Source organism: Vespa mandarinia, chromosome 7 (assembly GCF_050613455.1).
Source record: "Vespa mandarinia isolate Hongniang chromosome 7, ASM5061345v1, whole genome shotgun sequence".
In the NCBI taxonomy this organism is placed as follows: Eukaryota; Metazoa; Arthropoda; class Insecta; order Hymenoptera; family Vespidae; genus Vespa; species Vespa mandarinia.
Window position 1 is genome coordinate 3,705,001 of NC_140816.1, and position 7,500 is coordinate 3,712,500.

Genomic DNA, 7,500 nt, shown 5'->3' on the forward strand with positions numbered 1-7,500 from the left:
GGCCAAACGAAACGAGGGTGTTTCGAATGATACGTCCGTCACTGAAACGCGTATTACGGAAATGAAGAGAGCATCATGTGGTCTTGAAAAAAGAGAGAGAGATAAAGAGTGAGAGTGAGAGAGAGAGAGAGAGAGACAGAGAGAAAAATGTATCTCGAAAGTACATAAGAATCGATACTTCTCGGTTTTCTTTGTGATAATATCGATAAATTCATCGATCGATATTCAACCCTGACTAATATGTGTATGTAAGTGTATATATATATACATATATATATATATATATATATATATATACATACATACATACAAAATAATAAAAGTAGATAGACATCACCTACTCAAATAAAAGAAAAATATCTTGTAAATACACATTAATCGACATTACCAGACTGTTAAATTGATAAATTTATCGATCGATGCTCGTACTCTAACGTACGTTTTGTACGTATTAAAAAAAAAAAAAAAAAGAAAAGTAAAAGAAAAAGAGAAACATAGACAGACTTCAAAAACATAGAAGACAAAATAGACAGACTTCACCTAATCAAATAAAAACAAGAAGAAGAAGAAGAAGAAGAAGAAGAAAAATAGTATCTCGAAAATAAACGTTAATCGATAAATTAATCGATTAATTCTCAAACCTGACGTACATATAGATACATTTTATAAAATATGAATAGACTTCACCTAATCAAATAAAAAAGGAAAAAGAGAAAAAAGAAAAGGAAAAGAAAAGAATAAAAGAAATGAGTAAATATCTAAGAAATACACATTAATCGATAATTACGGATGATTAAAACGATAAATTAATCAATCGATTCTCAACCCTGACGTAAATATACATATCGCAATAATGTAGAGACATCGCCTAGTAATAAAAAAGAAAAAAAGAAAAAAAAAAAAAAGAAAGAAAGTAAAAGAAAATAAACAAATATCTCGAAAATACACACGCCAATCGATAATACTCGTTGATTAAATCTATAAATTAATCGATCGATATTCAACCCTGACGTAGTCACACACATTACAAAAATGGATGAACATTATCTAATCCAGGAAAGAGAATAAATAAATAAAAACTATCTGAAGAGAGCAGACAACTTGCGCGTTAATCGATAATTCTCGATGGCTCGATAATCGGTCGAAGGAAAAAAAAAGAAAAAAAAAAAAAATGAAAAAAGATAGAAAAAAAGTCCGTGTAAAAACAAGCGGAAAGTAGAAGCGCGGAACGATTCGTCGACAAATTGATTTTTCACGGTGCATCGCTCAGGCCTCCCCACCCCCTAACTACATCACTACCACCACCTCCATACCTCCTTCCTTTCTATCTATCTATCTATCTATCTATCTACCTATCTATCTACCTATCTATCTATCTATCTATCTATCGATCTCTCTTTCTCTCTTTCTCTCTCGGTGAACCTTTAACGGAGAATAATTTTCGATTAAAACTCCTCCAAGTGGTTCGATCGAATATTGCCATGTACCTCCATCGCGTCAGAACGTGTGTGTGTATGTGTGTATGTGTATGATTGTGTGTGTGATTGTGTGTGTGATTGTGTGTGTATATGCGTCCGTGCCCGCGATAATCACGGTAATTGAGTCGAGTTATAGTACGGCACGAAACGTGCCGACACTGACTCCGAATTTTCCTCTATCACTTCGTCGAAGATTGAAGAGAAATAGAAAGAGATAAATAGAGAAAGAAAGAAAGAAAGAAAAAGAGAGTAAGAGTGAGAGAGAGAGAGAGAAAGAAAAAGTTTTATTTTGAGCGACTTTTCCATCAGCATCATTCATCGATTCACTATTCTAAAACTTTGTTAACGTTGAAATTATTGAAATCGTAACACAATATTGTTTCTCATCGTACGATTTAAAAATAATTTATACTCATTAATAATTTTTAATTATTAATAATTGAAGCTCTTTATAGATCTATTTTTATTTTTTCTATACACTTAAAAGAATATATTTATATAATGCACGAAAGTATATTTACAAAATATATTCATGTATCTTATTTTTTAAAAACAAAAAGAAAGAAAGAAAAAAAGAATGGGAGAGAAGAAAAAATATTTGAAAAGATTCTCTTTAAAAAAGCTTGTTATGTTACTTGTATTTTTAATTAGAACATAGATAACATTCTTTATTTGGAATAATCAATGTACTTCGTATATCATCACACTTAATTTCAACTTATATCTACTCGATTATTCAGAGTTCATTCTATAAAAAGTTATTTCATCTAAAATAACCTGGAAATACTTGGTTTACATACACACACAATCACGCACATACATATATACATAGAGGTACACGCGCATACAGAAAGAAAGCACATATGCAACCTATAAGTTACTGAAAATATCTAAGCTCGTACGAAGATTTTCACGTTTGTTCACGCGAACATATTAATTATTTACCATACGTATAGACACACATATCTAACCAAGAAACTAGAGAATAGAAAATAGTAAAAATATATTCTCAAATATGTACTTATACTATTTTCTATCCATTTGTTCTTCCTTCCTTACTTCCCTTTTCTTTTCTTTTCTTCCTTTTCTTTTGTTTATTTCTTCCTTTTTTTTTTTCTTATTCTTTTTTGTTACAATATAGAAAACAAAGCAAACGAATCATTTCTCTATTTTTAACCTTCACCCTTTCCATTCGCGTAACTATCTTTGAAAGAGAGAATTAAAAAGAGATTACGATGACAGAGTCAATTCGATTAAAACAAAAGTGACTCTTGTAAGGCGGGCGTACAACTTCAAAAGCATTGTGTAAAAGCGAAGAAAAGTCGATAAACGTTAAGGGTAGTTCGCTCGAGAAGGTATCAAGGCGAATTCCAATTTTGAAATCGTCCGAGGTAATCCCAAAAGAGAAAAAGAGAGAGAGTGAGAGATAGTGAGAGATAGAGAGGAGAGAGAGAGAGACAGAGAGAGTGGGAGAGAGGGAGGGAGGGAGGGAGAGAGAGATAGAGATAGACGAGAAAAAGGAGAGAGTGGGGGTAGTACTGTCACCGCGCTATCGATCAGTCGGTTCTCCTCTCTACCTCTACAACTGGTGTGCGTGAATGAGGTAGCCATCAGCCATTTTGAAAAACGTTACCTTTTCTTCTTCCTATTTCTATCAAACTTTTATTCGCCATTTATTCGTTGAAAGAGAAAAAGGAAAGAGGGAGAGACAGAGAGAGAAAGGAAAAAAAAAAAAAAATAGAAAAAGAAAAAGGAAGTACAAGCACGATCATCCCCGCCCTCCTCCCCATCATCAAAAGTAACCTCTAAGTGATTTCAAAAATTCAATTACACTCATTATCCCGAAACATCTCGGGCTGATTTCTTTTTATTTCTCTGGTTACTCTTTATTTTCTTTTTTTTTTTTTCTTTCTTCTTTTTCGGATCGTATCGACTACACAAGCCTATTATTATTATACAGGGGGGGAGAGGGAGAGGGCTGTAAAACCACAAGGGCCTAAAAAAGGAAGGTCTCGAAAAATAATAATTTCTTTGTATTTTTTTTTCTTCGATCTTTTTTTTTTCTTTTCTTTTTTTCTTTTGTACAACGTAAGATTAATTTTAATCCGTCCATCCCGTATAATAAAAATAGGTCAGGAAATTATATATATATATATATATATATATATATATATATATATATATATATATGATCTTTGAGGATATCACTCGCTCAATATAGATATAGTTTGCTTTCGCCTAAGAATTTTCAATGAGTTGATCAAACAAAGCTATCTTTGCTAAGTTAAAAGAAATAACGAAGAGAAATCTGGTCACGAGAACTCTCTATGCTATGAACGAGCAAAGACCGTGCAATGACAGAAAGAGAGAGAGAGAGAGAGAGAGAGAGAGAGAGAGAGAGAGATAAAGAGAGAAATACAGACAAATAGACAAAGAGAGAATGAATGAGAGAAAGACAGAGAGAGAGAGAGAGAGAGAGAGAGAGAGAGAGACCGCAAGGACGATCGCCGACTTGAATTTCCAACGAAGGATACGAAAAGCGTACAGAGCAAAGAAACGAGAGTAAGAAACAACTTGGAAAAAGAAAGTAGTAGGAGGAAAGAGAAGTAGGGTGAGGAAAACAGAACGGTTCTTTATCGTAACACGATCCTTTCGTCGTGAACGACCTACGTTAGGGAACAACCCACCGAGAGAGCTCGACCAGCCAGACCAAACAACCCAGACACGATATATAACGACTTTCCTCGGCAAATAAATCGATCCTCCACCTCCCATCGAAACTGGAGAAGCTTCCGTCGGAAAATACAATCTGTTCTTTTCAGCCTATTCCTCTCTCTCTCTCTCTCTCTCTCTCTCTCTCTCTCTCTCTCTCTCTCTCTCTCTCTCTCTCTCTCTCTCTCTCTATCACAGTGTCTTTCTCTCTCTCTGTCTTTCTCTTCGTTGTCCAATGTCATTGATAATGACAATGATTAAGTAAAAGAACCTGCCGCGTATCCTTTCTTTATTCCACTTACTCAAATGTAAAGATAATGATTCTTTTTCTTCTTCGACATTCAATAAAAATATTGGTTTTCATCGACGAAACATTATCAATTCCATTATAATTTCCTTCAATGATTCTTAATTCGAACTTTCATTAGTGTAATTGGATCTATAGAGATATTTTTAGGATCGTCCACGTAGTATACTCGTTATTATCGTAATTATTAATGTACGAAGTTGGGAATCACCAATTCATTATTGTTGTTTTTTTTCTTTTTTTATTTTTTTTTTTTTTTTTTTTTTTTCTACTGAATTCGATGTGTATTTTCTTATACCAACAATTATATACATAAATTATATATATATATATATATATATATATAAATGTATACGAATGTTTACAAATGTATACAATATATATAAACGTTTATACAAATAAATATTTAAATTATAAATATATATATATATATTAATATAAATAAATTTTTAATAAAAAAAAGAAAAAAACCATCTTAAAAATTGCGGACATTACAACGAGCAAAATTAATTTAATTCGATCATATGGTTTTGATTAGGACATTTTCTTTTTTTTTCCCGTACTATTAACTCCTTATCAAAAGTTTCCTTTCATAATCACTGAACGTAAACTCCTAAAATCATTTCAAACAAATAAATATACATACACTTTACGATCGTAAAATTTCAAGAATCTTCTAACTCGTAATATTATCCCATTAGATATCATACAGTTTATCAAGAACAAACAAATTAGATATTCCATATAGTAAACACGTATATGTATACGTACATCTCTCTTAATAATAAATTATTCAACTTCAACGTTATTCTCAGATATAAAGTTTATTAGTAATGAAACAATAAAAAAGAAGAAAAGGAAGAAGAAGAAAAAGTAGAAGGAAAAAAAAAACAAGTCCCTCGTCGATAAGGAAAATCAAACGATAATCTCCTCCCGATGAAGTGGTTATCTCGTAATAAGCACGTGCCAAGCACAATAATATAAGAATCTCTATGTACGTACTATACATATGTATGTAAAGAGAATCGTTTCTATTTTCTATGCATGATCTAGTCTTTATACAAAGGTGATGCTATATATACGTGCACAGGCTTTCTGTCTCTTCGTCGCGAAACACTAATGCTGTTTTTCGAGTATGCTCAGCCTCCTGTTCGTGAACGGTGAAGGGTACCTGAGTCTCTCTCTCTCTCTCTCTCTCTCTCTCTCTCTTTCTTTTTTCTCCTTCCCTCTCTCTCCCTCTCTTTCACTCTTTATCTTTCTCTATCTTTCTTTTACCCCTTGCTCGTTCGTGTGTATGCATGCAAGCAAACAAGAGGGGAAAAAAGTAAAAGAGTGAGAGAGAGATGGAAGGAGCAAGGACAGAGGAGAGTATTACAACGAGCCACTCAGGAATCTCTTCGTTTCCCTAATAGGCAGCTGACTCCTTGACTCGACCGCGTTGTCTATTGGTCCGCGAACCGAAAGAAATTCTCCTTTGCTCGAAGAAAAGAGACATCTTGCTTCTTCCTCATGAAAAAACGTGAATTTCCTTTTTCTCTATCTAGTTCCGAAGGAATTTCTAATCTCTTTAACTTGCAACTAACATTTATATATGTACGTATGTTTCTACGTACGTAAGTAATTACTTAAATTAATCCACGATTGGACGTAGGTATTTATATATATACATATATATATATAGGAAAGAAGAAAAAAATAAATAAAAAAGACAAAACGCAACAAGACAAGAGTCTTAATAATAAAACATTTCGAGGATATGGAATCCACTTTTTCCCTTCCTCCCACCCCTTCTCCTCCTTGTCTTATTAATATTTTCCACCAACTAAATTTCAAAAGATGAGCTTTAAACCAAAAGAAAATAGAAACAATAAAAAAAAGGAAGTATATAAAAATCGATAGTAGTATTCCGGTAGTAATAGTAGTAGTAGTAGTAGTAGTAGTAGTAATAATAGTAATAGTAATAGTAGTATCTAAACGTACCATAAAGAAAACATGTCCTTCCACTGGAAAGTCGTCTCGCCGAAGTGTTCCCTCGGCCAAAGCTCTGTCTGAAAAATAATAACGCAAACGCGTTACAAGTAGCTCGTAAAAGTATGCTACGTTATATATATATATATATATATATATATATATATATATATATATACACGCGCGAGCGCGTGCATAAACACATACGAAGAAAAAAAAATGCAGATACATACGCATACACGCAGGTTTGTCGTTTTACAAAATTTTCTCCTCGGAAAATTCCATAATTCGGTTTACGTGCTGTGACGCATAAAATATGCATCACGTTATTACGTATAATTTCGTAAAGGTAGTTAGTAGTCGTACGTTCTCATAAAGAGAGAAAAAGAGAGAGAGAGAGAGAGAGAGAGAGAAAGAGAGAGAGACAAAAGAGAGAGAAAAAGAGAGAGAGGAGACAGAAAAAATGCAAGTATGAGATTTACGACGGAATAGACAAAAAAGAGATGGATAGAGATAGATAGATAGATAGATAGATAGATAGATAGATAGATAGATAGATAGATAGATAGAGAGAGAGAGATGGTTATGAAACGACACAAGTACGAGACGACTGTTTCTAAGCTTTGTATGCCCCATCATAGAAATGACTGAAGAACGAAGAGGATTACTTTGGGATATGAGCAAATGCATTTATGCACACGCTAACAGCACCTCAGGTATAAGAAGATCCTGAGAAACGAAGAAGAGGATAAACTCTAAAAGACCCCCGGAGCGGTCGAAAAGACGTTTGTATAATATTTACACGGCACTTCGCTACGGAGATTCTCTTTCGAAGAATTTGCTATCCAATCGGATTATGATGACTCGCTTAAATAACGTGAGTGGTATACATATATACATATATATATATATATATACGATCGATAGTTTCTCCAATGTATTTTATTTCAATTTAATTTTTTACAACGATATCTCTCTATAAATATTAATTAATTCGATCCTTTATGATTAGAGATTTAGAAGCATATCGAGAAA

General features: G+C 33.1%; 1 protein-coding gene across 6 annotated transcripts in view; it reads right to left on the reverse strand.

The window, feature by feature from the left end:
• LOC118440615 (uncharacterized) overlaps positions 1-7,500 on the reverse strand; it is a 206,114-nt gene that overhangs the window by 122,632 nt on the left and 75,982 nt on the right. For 4 of the 6 annotated variants that reach the window (XM_035863908.2, XM_085658185.1, XM_085658188.1 and 1 more), the window contains exon 2: positions 6,478-6,545. The gene's annotated coding sequence lies outside the window, so the exon portion shown is untranslated. The remainder of the gene's footprint in view (positions 1-6,477; positions 6,546-7,500) is intronic. The other 2 variants (XM_085658187.1, XM_085658189.1) reach the window with 1 other exon arrangement.